Source organism: Sander vitreus, chromosome 10 (genome assembly GCF_031162955.1).
Source record: "Sander vitreus isolate 19-12246 chromosome 10, sanVit1, whole genome shotgun sequence".
Lineage (NCBI taxonomy): Eukaryota > Metazoa > Chordata > Actinopteri > Perciformes > Percidae > Sander > Sander vitreus.
Window position 1 is genome coordinate 16,054,535 of NC_135864.1, and position 17,016 is coordinate 16,071,550.

A 17,016-nucleotide genomic window follows, 5' to 3' on the forward strand; every position below is an offset into this window, starting at 1 on the left:
TTATGGCTATAAATACAAAACAAAAAAACTAAATGGAAATCGAATCTCACAGAGAACAACAAGACTTTCGGCTTTTGAAAATTGTTCTCCCAAGTCTTGGCAATGAGGGGAAACAAAAAAAAGCACTGTAACCAACACAATTTTCTGCACAGAAAAACACTTTTATCCAAAATGTCAGTTGTGCCATCTCCAATGCATTTCCTGTCCTGTTATTGGACATCAACGCGTTGAATCAAACACATGTACACATCCAGGGCTGCCTGAATGACCTCTCAAATCTTTACATTATTTATTTCATTAACGCTGTTATATTATTATTTTGGCTCATTCATATACTGTATGTAGCAGCAAAGTAACACAGTCAGGAAAGTGGCAGAATCTGCAACACTGTGGATGAAAACACCAAAGAAGAAGAAGATAGTCAGGAAGACAGCCTCTGATTGCTTGACGCACTCACCTGACAACCTTTTTGGAAGTCAAAATGGCCAAATAACATTTCAGTTATGGATTTATCATTCTGGGCGTAGTCTCTGAAAAGACACCGTAGTTCCAGACTGGATTACAAAGCTAGGATGACATAGAAGACCTCTTTGGAAAGGCACAGATTTGAGCTATTATGCTAAACAATCAGAACAATGGGCCTCATTCACCAACCTTTCTTTCAAAGAAATGTGTTCTTAAACCCCACTTATGCACTTTTTGCGAAGATTCTGACATTCACTAATGTTTTCTTATCTTGGATTTGTTCTTAGCTAAGAACAAAATCTACGAACACTCAAGAGCACTCTTATGCACATTTGAGTGAGGACAATTTGCTCCAAATAATTGGTTACAGCATTTTATTTAATTCTACAGTCATTTACAATGATAGTATTGTACTGTAATGTATTTCTGACCATTTGTTGAAAAAAAAAATCATAGTATACAAAGAAACACTAACACTACAATTTACATCAACAATTAAACTGATTAAATCCTGCGTTACTTGGTGATTGATCGCGCTATTTATAGGGCCAAAATGGAGTGGTTTTTACTTTGTTACATTTTGCAGCAATTATCTACTTTCTACTCCACTACATTTCTACAACGTTCCGTTACATTTTCTGATCAGTTTTTCCTCCTGCCAAAACATCTTCCTGACCGTCACACGTTTGTCTCACCAGTGAAGTTTGGTTGCCATAGATATATATGGGGCACCACCAATCCTTCATCTGCTTCCAAGCCTGCTCCGGTGCTCCAGAGCCCGGCCGTAGCGCTGCTGACCTTCGGTAATACAACAAGTGAAAATGAAAATGTTTGTTTTTTATTATTCCCGTTTTTTAAATCATAGTTGCCTCTCCACATCGTCATTTACTCCTCCGCCAGGCAGCGTAAGATTCGTTAATATCTTATTTATTTGGCTGGACCTCTTCACATCTCCTCCCCATTTTCGCTGCTTACACTTTATTTGCTTACTTGCATGGTTAAAGAAAATAAAACTGTCTTAAAATACACCCATGAATAAAACCAACCGCATTCCAATTCTAACAACATATTTCCGTTTTATGCTGGTTAGGATAGGAACTTCTTTTAAAAGCCAGCTGGCCTTGTTTGTGGTAGTGGACATCTTCTACTTTGACTAAAGTAAATATGTCTCTGGTTATTTGTACTTTTACTTAAGTACTGAGATTCAGTACTTCCTCCACCACTGCAATTATCTCTTGAACGCAGTCTCCCGCTTCCCAGGAGGTGCACAGGAAATGTCATGTCCTTATATGGGAATTTGCGGGGCGTTTTCTCATGCTAATTAGGAACAACTGGCACGCGCTTTCAATTATGAAGACGTGGGATTCATCAATCCTAAGAACACAGGTGCGAACAATTCCGCTGTTTAAGAACACGTCATGAATCCGACGTAGACTTTTCTTAGGGATTTATTTAAGAGAAGACTTAGGAAGATATTGGTGAATGAGGCACAATGCTATCTTGCGGAGCGTTGCAGAGATATTGATCATTACACAACTTGCTTTAGGGTTCACAAATATGGCTTTATTGTATAAAGACACTGTAGTTCCAGGCTGGATTAAAATGCTTTTGGAAGGCCTCATTAAAACGGCACATTTCTCTGCTTCTAAACAAACAAAAGTAAGTACACCCCATTGATCTTGAGATATTGAATATGACATAAAATGTGACGTGTCGACCCCAGAGAGATAACATAACGCAAACTTGCAGAGTAAAACTAGTCCTTCCTTCTCTTCGTCTAATGCAGATAATTGTATTTCTGGTTTAGACTGTTGTTGTATTTCCTCATGTCAATAAGATTACATTATGCAGCTGATCCAAGTTGATCCAGAAATCCTAATCCCAAAGCCCAAGAATGACCGATTTCTAACACCCACTATCATCTTAGAAGTAGTCTAGCCTTCATCCGGGGCTGTAACAGGGCTGTGGCTAACTTTTGGGAAAGCCACTGCCTTACTTGTCCTGGGTCTGGGGGGGATCAGGGGCTCAAATGATGTTCCGCCAATGAGTATTCTGCACCCATCTGTACCCCAATAATTAGACTCATTCCACACCCTGTGAACTCACAGTGACCTGTTTTTGCAGAGGGAATCAAGGCTGTAGGTTGTTCTTGGGATATATCCAATCCAATTGAGTGGATGAGAAGTGACAGAGGCATAAAAGCCCAGAGAGCCATGCTGCAGATTCTGAACACGTAATTAGCCCTGTCCCAGGAGGACGTGCGGTGTGTCTGCTTATTCCTGACCATACATTAGCAATGACATCCTTCTCCAAGTAGACAGGGCAAAAATGAACATTCCTATACAGAAGGGGGACAAATATATAATAATTAGCAAACATTAGTATGAAATTCAGTTCCTAGAGCCATAAAACCTAGCAAAGTTGGATGGTTTTGTTTGCTTTTTTCATGGCGTTCCTCCAAAAAGTGGAAAATGGTGTCTGCGCATACACTAAAAAATATGATGAGCATAACAGATTGATTAACTGGGTGAAATTAAATCATTGCCACAGGTTTGACAGCAAGCTTACCTCAGAGATATGGCTCATTCTAAAAGCAATCAAGCCTTAATTGTTCCACTCCATGAACACATAACGGAAAAAAGAAGTTCAGATTAGCATGGCATCGACAATGACTATGTTTTCATTTATTTTATTTTATAAAACTATTTGCTCAATTAAAATGACTGGGTTTAATTGACAATCAGCCTTTATAATATATATATATATATATATATATATATATATATATATATATATATATATATATATATTAGGGCTGTCAAAATAACGCGTTGATTTCGATTAATTAATCTGAGAAAAAATAACGCGTTAAAAAAACGCAGATTAATCCATTCCATATTGACATTTGACCCGGAGCCGTTCTAGCCACCATTCGACTGTAAAATGAAGGAGGGAGACGAGAATGTGCTGCCTGGATCATTAATTGGAACATTTACTTGTAAAAATCTTCTTCCTGCCAACCCTGGCTACCGAAATCTGGTGCCACTGATATGTCTGCACTTCTCTCTGATGCTCTGAAACACAAACACCGCTGCACAGGACGCTAGTTAACACTATACTCGACAGCAGCTAACGTTAGCCTACCGCTAGCTAGTTAACACTATACTCAACAGCAGCTAACATTAGCCTACCGCTAGCTAGTAGCTGGATTAAACACGGTTAAAATGCTGACAGCTAATGCTAAACGGTGTAAAGTTTGACCGTGTTTTACTGTAGAGGATTCAACACCAGTATGTAACAATCTGCAGCTGCCGTCGGAAAAACAACACAGACGGTGCGTTCAATGAAACTGGTAAACTACAGCCTCGTGGTGCATTTGAAGTTATTGTAAATGTCCTTTTCCCATCTGGTGGTTGTTTTTGTCGTTCAACAGCAATTTACTAGTGAAATAAGTTATTGTTATTGTTATACATTATTATTAAATCATTTAATTTTGACCATATGGCCTTAGCAATAAACAAGCCTTTAATGTCACCAACTGTTGTTTAGTACCCTTTTTTTTCCTTTTCTTTTTTTACTTTCTTAAAGTTCAGGCACCGTTAATTATGTATGCGATTAATTTCGATTAATTAATCACAGAGTATGTAATTAATTAGATTACATTTTTTAATCGATTGACAGCCCTAATATATATATATATATATATATATATATATATATATATATATATATATATATATATATATATATATATATGTATGTGTATATATATATGTATATATATATGTATATATGTGTATATATATATATATATGTATATATATATGTATATATGTATGTATATATATATATATGTATATGTATATATATATATGTATATATATATATATATATATATATATATATGTATATATATATATATAATATATATATATATGTTTGTTTATGTTAATTGTATGCCCATTTCAAATTGGCTGTGGTCTTTAATTTGTGATTGTTTCTCAGTGCTCACGTTGCTATTAGTCATCTTTAACCTGCTGCACTGTGCTCTCAAGGCTTGTTCTTTCTTACAGCTGAGGCTTTGGCCAAGCTAGGGAAGCATCTCTCAGTTGGAGATTATCCTTTATCCTTGAGTGGGATTCTTCACTGGAGGGATTCAAAGACGGGGCTTGAGGGACACAGATTTCCATCTCGTTTTACGCTCTCCTGTGCCCCTTCTCTCCTTCGCTTCCTCTCAGTTTTGTCTCCTTTCCTTTTAATGTTGACTGTAAAATGTGGAGCTTACTTATTCAACCCACACTAAATGTAAATATCTTTTAAAATGGTACTTCATAATGCACATTAACAGCTCATTGAAAACCAGCACACAATATAATTGTACTGTATATACAGTATTCTGCTTAAATCAAAGAGCTCTAAATGCATGAGCCATATCTCATTTACATACTCGTTTGGGTCAATGCCATTGAGCAATCCAGGCTGCCTGCCAATTCACAGCAAGCAGAAATCTGTTTCAGTGTGAATAAAGGTGTGTGTGTGTTTGTGTGTGTGAAAGCAAGGATATCAACTTGAACAGCAAGATATGCTTTAGCATTTGAAAATAAGCTCCCTCAAACTCTTGGCAAGTTCCAAACTGCCACAATGTTTCAGTAAAGCCATACTGTACTACAAAGCATTCAGCTTTTTCTCCCCCTTTCATGCTAGTTCTCGTTGCCTGGTGGCAGTTGTCGAGATTGTCGCTTGTGTTGACGCTAATGCTAATCCTGGACGTCAAACAAATTCAACTTACTGTCCACTGTACAGAGGAAGAACTAAGAATATTATCTCTCGACACATACAGAGGTGCAACGGTGTTCATCAGTGTGAGCCCTGCTTAAATATTCAGTTCTTTCCCTGCACATGGGGAAGCTTGTTTGATGTTTATGGTAGAGATTTCATGTCATGAGCAGAGAATCAGGGAACAGTTTGGCTGTAGGTAGAGCATAATTATAAGCAGTATTGATTATGTGCATTTTGGTGTAAGTGTAAGTTTTTTCTGAAGCAAAGACATCCAAAGATAGAAAAAAAAAGTATACATGATGCTCAAATAGTTTTGGCTTTACGCAGCAGGGAGCCGGAGATGCAAGACTTACAGACATATGAAGAAAATGCAACAGCCATGTGTGCACTCTCACAAGACTCCAGCTTGCTTCTGAAGCCATTTTTAATGTGCATCAATCTGTGCGAATTTCCAAAAAGACCATCTCACCAAGCAAAGGAGATGAATAAATGAGTGTCTGACAGAGCAGTCATAGTCAAGATCAAAGGAGAAGGAGATAATTAACAGCAGACTAATTGGTAACCACCCCGAGTTTTCATCAGATATGAGAAAGACTGCTGCTTTGCTAGATATTAATTGAAGGAAAATGTGCATTAAATATGTTCGGGTGAGACACTTTCAGTAGTAGATGGCTTGACACAATCACACTGCACTGCAACGTATCAGGAATAATGAATGAATACAAATGAAGTGAAAAACATTTTTAACGCACTATTCCACAATAACAGCACTCAGCTGTTAGAAATAAATGTGACATTTTGCCTTTTGTATTGCTCAAGATATTGTAAATGTCAATGTCACCATGACATAAAAATGTGTTTGTGTATGCATATATGTTTGTGTTGGTAGTTGGTATCTACATGTAGATTGTAGGTTGTTGTCTAGGGCTTGAGATATTGACGAATGTTGACATGCCCATAAGAGGTTGTTTTTTTGAGTGTATACTCAATGATCTGTCATCGTCTTCAGACTCTTTATGTGCCTGCCTGGTGTCTTCACAGAGCACTACTCTTCAAAAATTGTAGTAGAGGCCTCATGCTCCAAGTCTCACAATGCCAGACCACACATTGCCAGAGTACTGAGCTGCACCAGTCATGCCATTCATCATGAATATTTAATGAGAAATCTTGTAAAAATTATAACAGACAAATATTAATGGCTCGCATGGCATTGTTTACTAGTATCATAGGGTTTTACAGCATTTCCTCCACCTTTAATGTGTGTAGAAGCTTTTATACATGTATGTTCTGTCTGACAGGTCTCATTGCACAGAGTACCAGAGCTGTGAGCGGAATGGCAGCTACATCAATAATGGACATGACCCATGAGACATTTTAAGAGTACAATGCTACTTTTGACAGCGTAATAGTATATTGAGGAAGTTTTCCCTTTTACACCGAAATATGAGGAAGACACAGCTGTACATGAAAGGAAAGATCGAGCATGTAGACCTGTAGTAATGAGTCAACACAGGCCTAATAAACAGCATTCATCAATTTATCATTTTATCTAGCAACACGTGTAGAAATACAGCCTGGGGGAGGCAGAGCAACAGTCTCAGGTGGGACATTAAAAGCAGTATTTATAAGGCTGAAAATGCCTCATTCATTCAGCTATGAGATATGGCATTATTAGAGCTCAGAGCAGCAGTATGCCCCATGGTACTATTGTGAAGTAATACTCCGCAAATAAAAGGCTTACATACTAAGATCTTCTTAATCTATTATTACATTGAATAGGAAAGCCTATAGTGTAACTTAATCTTTTTGAAGACAACAGTATCCTAAAAAGTACAACACATAGCTATGTATCAAGCTGTGTTTACTACTGTCTTGACAGCACAGGTGTATGTCAGCCCCAGCATACATCACGACATGGTCAAACCCTATACCCCACTCCGCTCTGCATCAGTCAACCTGCTTGCTGCCCCCTCACAGTGATTGACAACTAATCACTCAACGAAATCCCGACTGTTCACTGTCCTGGCTCCCAAATGGTGGAATGAGCTCCCTATTGACATCAGGATGGCCGAAAGCTAAAAACATATCTCTTCCGACTACAACTCAGATAAATATGTAAAAAAAAGTATATATTTCTTGAAGCTGCACTTTCATATGGCTCTTTGTAGTTTTACTTATTTAAAGCTAATGTACTTGCATGTACTACTTGTCTGGAGTTTGCACCTTCAGGGTTGAAAGCACTTAATTGGAAGTCGCTTTGGATAAAAGCATCAGCTAAATGACATGTAATGTAATGAATATAAGTCTCCATCCATAGACATATAAGTCTGTCTGTACTGGATGATGTGTTACCAATAAAAACAAAATTATTACCAGTAGTAATATTAATGCCAGTGAAAAATGCATGTACATGATATATACAGTACATATTAACTTATTTACACAAAATGTACCCAATTGCACACTGGATCTCAATGAACTCATCTGTACTTATACCCCGTAAAGTATTATATAACTTCTATTGACAACAACAGCAGCTGCTTTTCGAATTGTATTGTAAAATGAAATATCTAATATAATTTTGTGAGTTGAGCACACAATCTAAAAACAGAGTACATGAACGGCTAACACCGCAAGGAGATACTGCTGAGATATACAGTATATATATTCAAGCAGTCTGCAGGTGATGATTAGGACAGTGGCAGAGAGATAGAAACATCAAAGAGGAGTTAGCAGGGAGCAGGGTGTAGGTGCGCATGCATTCATAAATCCAATTTGGAGGTTATGTTTTTGGCTCGGTTTGTCTATTTGTTGGTTGGTTGGTTTGTTAGTCTGTCAGCAGGATTACGGAAAAACTACTGACCCGATTGGGCCAAGGAAAAACCAATAACATTTTAGAGTGGATCTGAATCACAGGACGGATAGACAAATAGTTTTTTACTTTCGGTAACATTGCGAGATAGGGCATTCGTGCTGCCTTCACGTGGTGTCGGAATAATCCGAAAACAAACAGTTCCTGATCATTTTTCATTGCGCACCTCTGTTCTTTTGCTTTTCGTTGTCCTGCAATTACAGGAAATAGCTATCATCATGTTGTTTAAACGCCCTGAGCAATAAAATACAACACATCTTCTTTGTAGTGTTATTTACACTTTTCAACTTGAAAATTACAGCCAGAAAATAGCTGCTGGTATAAATTCTTTTTTTGTTGAAGAGGTAAAAGAGTCCTTCCATTTCAAATTAAATTTGAAAAAAACCTTACCTGAATAACCTACCCACTATTTAGTTACTAAATGGTTATAATGCTTTTACATGAAGTTATTTTTGACAATACTGTATTTTATCCAATAGAAATATAGTTGTAAATTATACATTTGCCAATATCAACAGACAACAGGCATAAGAAACATAAGGAGTATAGCATTACTGAACCTAATCTACTGGATCATTTCTCTCTGGATGACCGTTAGGACACTTTTTCAAAGACTGTTATTCTTAAACTCAAGGTTTTTTGTTATTTAGCATTTCAAATAATACCCTGTTATTTCTTCTATATGTCTGTTATAAGTCTAGGGTAGCCAATAATCTGGTGAGAACTTCAAGCTCTTTTGTTGTATAAAGTTTGATTTGTAGGCAGGGACAGCATGTGCAAATAATTGGTTCAATATTCTTTGTTTTATAGCTTAAATACAAGTAGCTATTGAATATCATTGCCATTGCTTGCTTCTCCCTATGACACCTGTAGATAAGCAGAAACCAAAACAATAATCTGTTACATAAAGTAATGTTTGTTTATGCAACATATATAGGACAACTGCAGCTTGTAAATAAATCATGGCTCTGTGTTCTTTGAAATGCCTTCATTTCCTTAACAGTTTCTTACAAGCCAATGGTGTAATAAGTCCCCAGGGAATGCTTCTTTGCCCAATTGGAGTGGTAAAAATGAAAAGAAAAGTGTTAAATAAGGTGTGTGGATTGCAAGCCAGAGTGGTTGTACTTGACAGTGAGTTATTTAGTTGCAGGTCCACACAAACACAGTATTACACGCTTGCAACCCCCACTGGGAGCTGTGGGTCTAAAAATGAAAGGCCTAACAACACACATTTAAATCTCGGAGGGACGCAGATGTCTCCAGTCTTTCTTGAACTGCACCATGTCTTGTTACATCTTCCTCTGAAGTTGTGTTAGTTGTTGTTTTGTGTATTTATTTTGTGTCGTTCAATATTGTATGGCATGTCTGAGCTCTGATACCTGCAGTCCCTGAGACATGGTTTAGATAGGGCCTCAGGGACCTTACGAACCAGCACAAAAACCCCTGCTTGTTTGCACAATTCCATGTACAATTTTCTCTCCCTGATATACCCCCTGAGATTGCCATAAAAGTTCAAGAAGGCAAGCAAGGGGAAGATTCAGGGCAGTAGTTAGGATATGATGCTACCTAGTTCTAGCTAGGTCACTGACTCAGTTCTCATTACTAAGAACACCTTGCACAAGTCCCTACATCCCTACATGTACACTAAAACCTCACATACAGTATATGCACCAATTATTAATGATGTGTTAAAGCTATTTTCTCATCAAGTATTGTAGCTGTAGTTGGTCAAATGATGTGATGAAAGGGAACAGCAAAAAGGATTGCATCCATCATAGAAAAATAATTAAAGGAATCACTCAACTTGTGGGAAAACAGGCGGTTAGCCTCCTCAAAGCTCTCTACCTAATCTGGCAAGCAGAACCGGAGACGCTGCACAGAAGTGTTAGGTGGATGGATGCATTTCTTTGTGCACAACATACAAATATATATTATTTGTGAGCTTAAGAGGTAGGCTTATTTTTGTACTTAAAGCAAAGGCTAGCTGTTTTTCTGCTGCTTCCAGTCAAAAAGAAGGGAAATAAGTGCATTTCCCAAGTTGCTGAACTATTTAGTGTATCTTTTACACTCTAACATCAAGCCGTTGTCAACTGTTGTGGTCATTAAACATGTCTGTTTGGCTGCTTCTCCAATACCGGCTGTGATATTCTCTTTCTTTCCCATACACCAATTTTCAATTGGATATGAATGCAGGTATGAAAAGCAGCATGCAGCAAATAATGTGGCTCATATAGATATGTTCTCAGTAAATGTTTGAACATCTCCAACTAAGTTGAATGTTAATGTTACATCCCCACAATGCTGAGCATAGACACTTTTTATTCATTTATTTCCTTCACCAAACTTCTGCCAGATGAGCAGATATCATAAAAAAACACCTACAGTACTATACTATGAGTGAACACAGCACAACAACACTGAATAAGCGGTAGGTGCCAGAAGTACCCTACGTCTCCTATTACAGCTGGAAAAAAAAGACAGCATTATAAGCAGTTCTGACTCCAGTTTTAATAGGCAGTATATTAGATTGACACTGTGGAGCACCTGATGGAGCACCTGATTCCAAAGCACTTGCATATGCACAAAGAAAAAGATAAACAGATAATATACTTTCTTTATGGAGGTTTCAAATATATTTCCAATGCACCAATGGTTGAATTTCAGTTTAGTTTTCATCATTGAATGTGAAAGACCCTTGTTTGTGTTAAGCTACAGTTATTTTGCAAAGCTTATTGTGGCACTTGTACAATGTCACAAGTAGAAAGCTAAAGTCCTTGGCCTATCCTGCCTACTACCTGGCAAACCTGAAATCAAGCAGAACATTTGCCCAAAAATGGAGCTGATAGCTGGAGGCAACTTTCTCTGCAAATTATACAAACCTAAGCAGCACATGAGAATCATGTGGTATTTTCATTTACTTTGATTTACTTTGTTTATTATTTGGAATGTTCTTGTTAGACATCATATTGCATAGTAATTTATAATCTACCTATACAAGTATGTTTTTTTTTTTTTGCAATTATTTAATGGACTACATGAGTTAAGATTTGATATATATTTATTCACTAAATTAATAAATTAAATGAAAACTGCCACCAATCAAGACATTATTTTTGAAGTCTACTGGAATATCAAAATAAGAATGTGACTGTTCAAGAGCAACACACACAGGCTGTAAAACAGAAAATGAAATAGTTAAATGTTCAGCTGATGTGTTGGTTTGAACAGTGCGGTGGAAAATGCCAATGTTCACAGATAGAAGACAAACAGTCCACCAAGGCATTGTTGTCAACAAAACGGCAGCAAAAGCTTTATCTTTTCAAATGCTGGTGCCACAGTGAGGACAGGGCAGAATATGGAATTATAGCACAATAATACAGATTGGCTGGTAACAAGGTTAGAAGCTGATAGGATTTAGGGAGAACCGTGTGCCGCATTTCTGTGCAAGGGTGACTGGAGTATCAAGCCCTGGTTAAGAATAATGGTTTCCCTTCAGGAGGATGTGAAATTGGATTGCTCATACAAAGTGCTTGCTGAGGATAAACCTGTGTTATCCAATTATCCACCTAAACTACATTAAAAAAAAAAAAGCGGAAGGTGTGGAATCCTGGCAACATTGTTGCCCTCGACTACAACTATATAGAGAATATACAAATAGAAAGCAAAGGCTTGTGCTTGCAAATAAAAGTCATAGGGCTTTTATATAAATGGGGAAAAAATGACCCTGTGCATTTTTATGTTTTACCTTAAATAATGTGACAATGGAGGAGATATGTCATTCTCACAGTCTGTCTGCTCTTATAACCTCTTCACTGCATGCCAGAACCAATGCAGATAGCACTGTCGCCCAACAGAGGGCAATGGTTTATTGCATAATGCATTTCACACCCGAGCACAGATTTCTAAATTAAAATCTCTTTAACTTTCACTTTCATAATGGTCATCCTTGCTGCAAGTGTGGCATTCTCTGCAGAGCCACTCTTTGATTAGTGTGTTGACAAAAGGTTGATGCTCAAGTACAAAAAAGTGGCCTTGAAGAATCTTTGCCTTAGAATGCAGTGAAACACATCTGCTGTTACACTTAATAGTAGATGCCTTAAACATAGACATTGATGTGACACGACCCGGAGAATTGTTTCTTAGACAATGCTAACAGACCCTCATGTTGTTGCAGAAATGTGTGCCTCTGTCCTGTTGCTTTGACACTTACTGGCATTCACATTTAACTGTTTTAATCCTTGTGATAGCCCAGACCAATTCACATGATATACTGTGAAACTGCATACATACCTGTAGTGATCAAATATCTTCTTTTATAACAATGATGATCATGTAGCCTGACATTTGCAAATGTGGCACAGTGATAATGTACATGGCAATGCAGTTGTAAGTTGCTTTTGCAGCTCATGTAGAAGAGGAATTTCCATTTCCTAATGAGAGTGATTCTCAATAGGAAATACAAAAGCCTTTCTACTTCTAAAAGAGTCAGTCAGCACACATTTGCATATAAAAAAGCCTTTGATTATGATAGATATTGCCTGCAGTCTCAAAAAAACACTGGCCTGGGGTGGCTCTCCAGTCAGTTAGCCTCCAGTTATGGCTGATATTGTTCTCTGATATGAAAAATTATGCACCACATTGCTCTGCTTAGAAACATGGAAGTGGCTCGCCTTACTCATGTTCGAATTATTGAAGATTACATACTAATTATAAACTAATCTAAACACACAAACACTTAATTCTAAAAGTTTTTTTTGAGCATATACTTTCTACCACATGTGAGTGATAAGTTAAGAGATGCAATGAGTTCATGAAGACAGTTTTATTGTTGGCAGGATATACAGTATAAAACACCCAGCGTGGGACTCAACATCCAGACAGACCGACTATGTAAAAGATTAAGCGTGAAACTTCTAAAGTAGGAAATAAGATGAAAACCACTAAGTTCTGAAAAAAGATAGGACCCATGAATTAGTTATCAACCATTACTGACAAACCCAGACAAACTTCATGCCTCTTAAAACGCAAAGAAGACGAGAGCAGGAGGAGGCAGAGGGGGTGGAGGAAGGGTGGGGGTTCAATGGAATTAAAAAAAATATTCTGCATTTGCTGTCATGCTCTTTGAAATATATTATTAGGTACAAATGGGTAATGTAAAGCAGTGCAATTCTAGGATGGCATCGCTAAGGCAATGAAGACCCAACACTGTGAGATATTGTTTTTTTCCCCCTTTTTTCTTCCTAACTGACAGTACCGTGGACCTCCCTCTGTATAACGGATTGTTCTTAAATACAGTAATTAGTGTGTTTGATGCTGTGAATACACATTTATTAAAAGTAGGAGGGCTGGGTTTCTGGGGAGCACAATTCTGGCTCTACCTAGGCCTTTGGCCCCCCGTAGGGGTGTGAAGTGTCAGTAAAAATGCTCAGCAGGCATGAGAAGCACTCTGTGCCAAGTATGATCGAGTGGAGAAAGGCAGCAGCACTGCGAGGATCTCTCTTTGAAGGGCACGGCAGTAATGACCTGTCCTCACTGTGTGGCATCCAGTGATGCTGAACCCTGCCATTATAATGCTGCTTTCAGATTAGGCCTGCGAGTGCCACCAATGCAAGGGAGTGGGGATCACAGGCTCCGGGTCATTCTTGTCACACTAGTGCACTGGGATCATATTGGGCCTCTGACAGGTCTGGTGGAGGTGGAGGACATAGATGGGAGTCCAATCGCCCGTTGGCCCCCTGACACCCACCACCATGTAGGCCCATGATTGCCTGCAGCAGAGGGATGATTATCTGCGTGACAGAGCCCGGTGCATTTGCAGTGACTATGATAGTCCCTGGCATGCAAGCATTTTTAGTTCACTGTCTCATGCTCCTGTTAATTTCATGACAGAGTCTTGCACAGCTGCAGAAGAGAGTGTGTGGTTCATAAATTATATCACTTAGTTAAATCACTATATGAGATGGATATAATGCGAAAAGAAAAGTATCACGACAAAATCCACCACCAGAATATGGACATGTAATTTAAATGAATGTTTCTCTGTCGATTCTCTGTTTGATTGTACCCTGGTGGATAAAGCATACTATGCACTGTAATTTGTGGAGGCTATCAGGATTCAAGTCCCTACAATCATGACATGAGCCCTCTTGAAAGGTGCACGACATCTTGGTAGCATGAAATTGCAATGTAATGACTCATTTTCTGCCAATGGTATTGTATAAGATAAGTATAATGGAGTTTTCATACTGTGGGGCACTGGTTAGAATGTTGAAATCTGTTGATGTTTTCAGTTATTCGGTATTCTTTGATAAAAGACAGAAAAGTTGGAATGGATAACATTTGGTTCTAGTTTACAACAGTCATATTCTCTGATAAGAGAGAATTCATTGTAGCCAATCATCAAAAGTGAAATGAAGAAGAGGAAAAAAATGCATGTTCTGCCGAGTTTTTCTGTCAGAATAAATGATAGCAATTAAATAATAGATTGTTGAATTTGAAAGGAAATGGTTTCATTGTGGGAAAGATGCCCTGTGATTACAAAGGCATGATATCTTTCTTTACATGTAATGAGAAGTGTCGTCACTTTGCCCAAGCTGCAAATCCTAGACAGGTCATAGCTGTAAACTTCATTTTCCCATGTCCCAATTAGAGCCTGGAGGATCCCAAAGCCTACTGTGATGTGACATGGCTTCGTATGAGCTCAGAGGCAAGGCCTCATACTGCACAACACTCTGGGTATGAACAAAGCACCAGCTTCTGATTATGCTCTCTGGTATTGCCCTGAGACACTCTGCAGTTCTTTTGAGGAGTTTTCGGGCTATGCAGATGTTTCATGCTCATGACGCCTGCAGTAATGGTGTGAAAGAGGACTGAGCTACCACCAGGGATGAAGAATGTTTTCTCAACTATACTTTCTCAAGCATTATTTTGCATCTCCACCACGGAGGAAGGACTACTGCTTTAGACCCAGGAATTCAACATGAGCTGGATAGAACATTTCCATCAGCACTTGATCTATCTTTTAAATATGTTCCTGTGCATCATATTTCATATTACAGCAGCATGCCAGCATAATGCATTACAAAGCATCAGTATATTGTCAACTTGTTAAACCATAGTAACATATAGCACATACAAATGGGGATGAGTGTTCGACAGCCTCAACATTAATGGGTTTGTTCTTTTTGTCCATTGGCTTTTCAATCCTTCTTCTAACACATGCTGCTGTTGGATTATTTTGTTATGCCGGAGGCATTATGTTTTGGGTTGTCTCTCTGTCTGTTGTCCCATTCTCATGAACAGGATATCTCAGCACTGTGAGGGAATTTCATTACATTTGGCACAAACATCCACTAGGACTCAGGGATAAACTTATTCAAATTTAGTGTTGAAAAGTCAAGGTCACTGTGTCCGTAACTACTCTAATTACAACAGAATTTCACACAAATGTATGGTAGGATAAAATTAAGTGATGCCATTTAATATCCAAATGGTCAATAGTCAACTTCAATGTTCTGCAAAAACTCTGTCCTGACCGTTATTTAATGCCATAACTCAGGAACAGAAAGGGAGATTGTGATATATACATTCAGCACTATTGGCTACTGTAAAAGCTGATCAATATGAGGGACGCAAGTCCCTCCCTAGCCTCTGATTGGCTAGTTCTGGTTGCCTTTTATGGTTGGATTGGTACTAAACACAGGGTCTGAGACTTACGCAGGAGGCCAGTTTGACGACAGGGAATACAGTACCGACGTGATTTTCTTTCCGGGTTTGGCTACTGGTCCCACGGGGCTAAGTGAACTAATTTGAAAGCTGTATAGCTAACTAGCTAATGGCAACAGTTACTTTAGTAAGTTAAAATTATCTGTCCAAAACTCCATAAATCACCTCGGTACCATATTTACTGCCGTCAAACTGGTCTTATAACATTCATGAGACCTTAATGAAGAGTTCAAATGGTTCTACTTTACTTGAGGTCAGAGGAATTAAAATTTGGTCTCATCACATCCAATGTAAAAACCATCACTTAGGATAGTTTAATGTAATGTTAACACATAAAGCTAAGTTTGATAATTAAGCCTACTATGACATTAGGGGTTAGTTATGTTGTCTAGGTTAATGTCAATTTGTCATAACAAAGACATCTCAAGCAATACTAACTTTGCATTAAAAGTGTCCATATTTACCGAATGATTGCTCTGTTGCTGCCCGAAATTCCGCCGGATTTCACTCTTCATGGCCAGATGTCCGGTACCTTCCGCTTTCTTTGTGTTGGAATTTTAAACTCCGGTCAATTTATGAGGTCTATGGTTAACTGCTACTCAGATCTCTGCATGGTAAATCGAGACAGCTAGCTAGTCTGTTGCACGACTAAAACAACTTTTGAACGGACACGTTCCACCAAAATAAGTTCCTTCCCGAGGCTCTTTTGCAGCGTCACCGTGGATCTGCCCGGTGCTTAGCACCGCCCATGGCGATTGTGATTGGTTTTTATGAAATGCCAATAAACCACAGCATGTTTTTCTCCCATCTCAGAATGTTGTGTGGACTTGCCAGACCCTCTTCCTTAGCGCTTTGGAGGAAGGTCTGGCAAAGCGAGACTAATATGGTGATAACTTCTATTTGGCCTCAAAATACACTTAATACCTTTTATTAAATTCCTTCAATGTCTTCACTACACATATTATTTTAGTCTAGACAAACATGGATTTCAACATCATGACAGCCATCTCCAACATGTGACCAGGGATGTCTGTGTTTCTGCTCTCCCCATCCATTATTATTGTTTCCTAAACTAAAAGTAACTCAGATAGTCCACAAGAAAAGGCATCAATACCAGCAACAGTGACTGAAGCTCTACTGTATGTGTTCAACAAACACCTGCAATGCTCAAATAC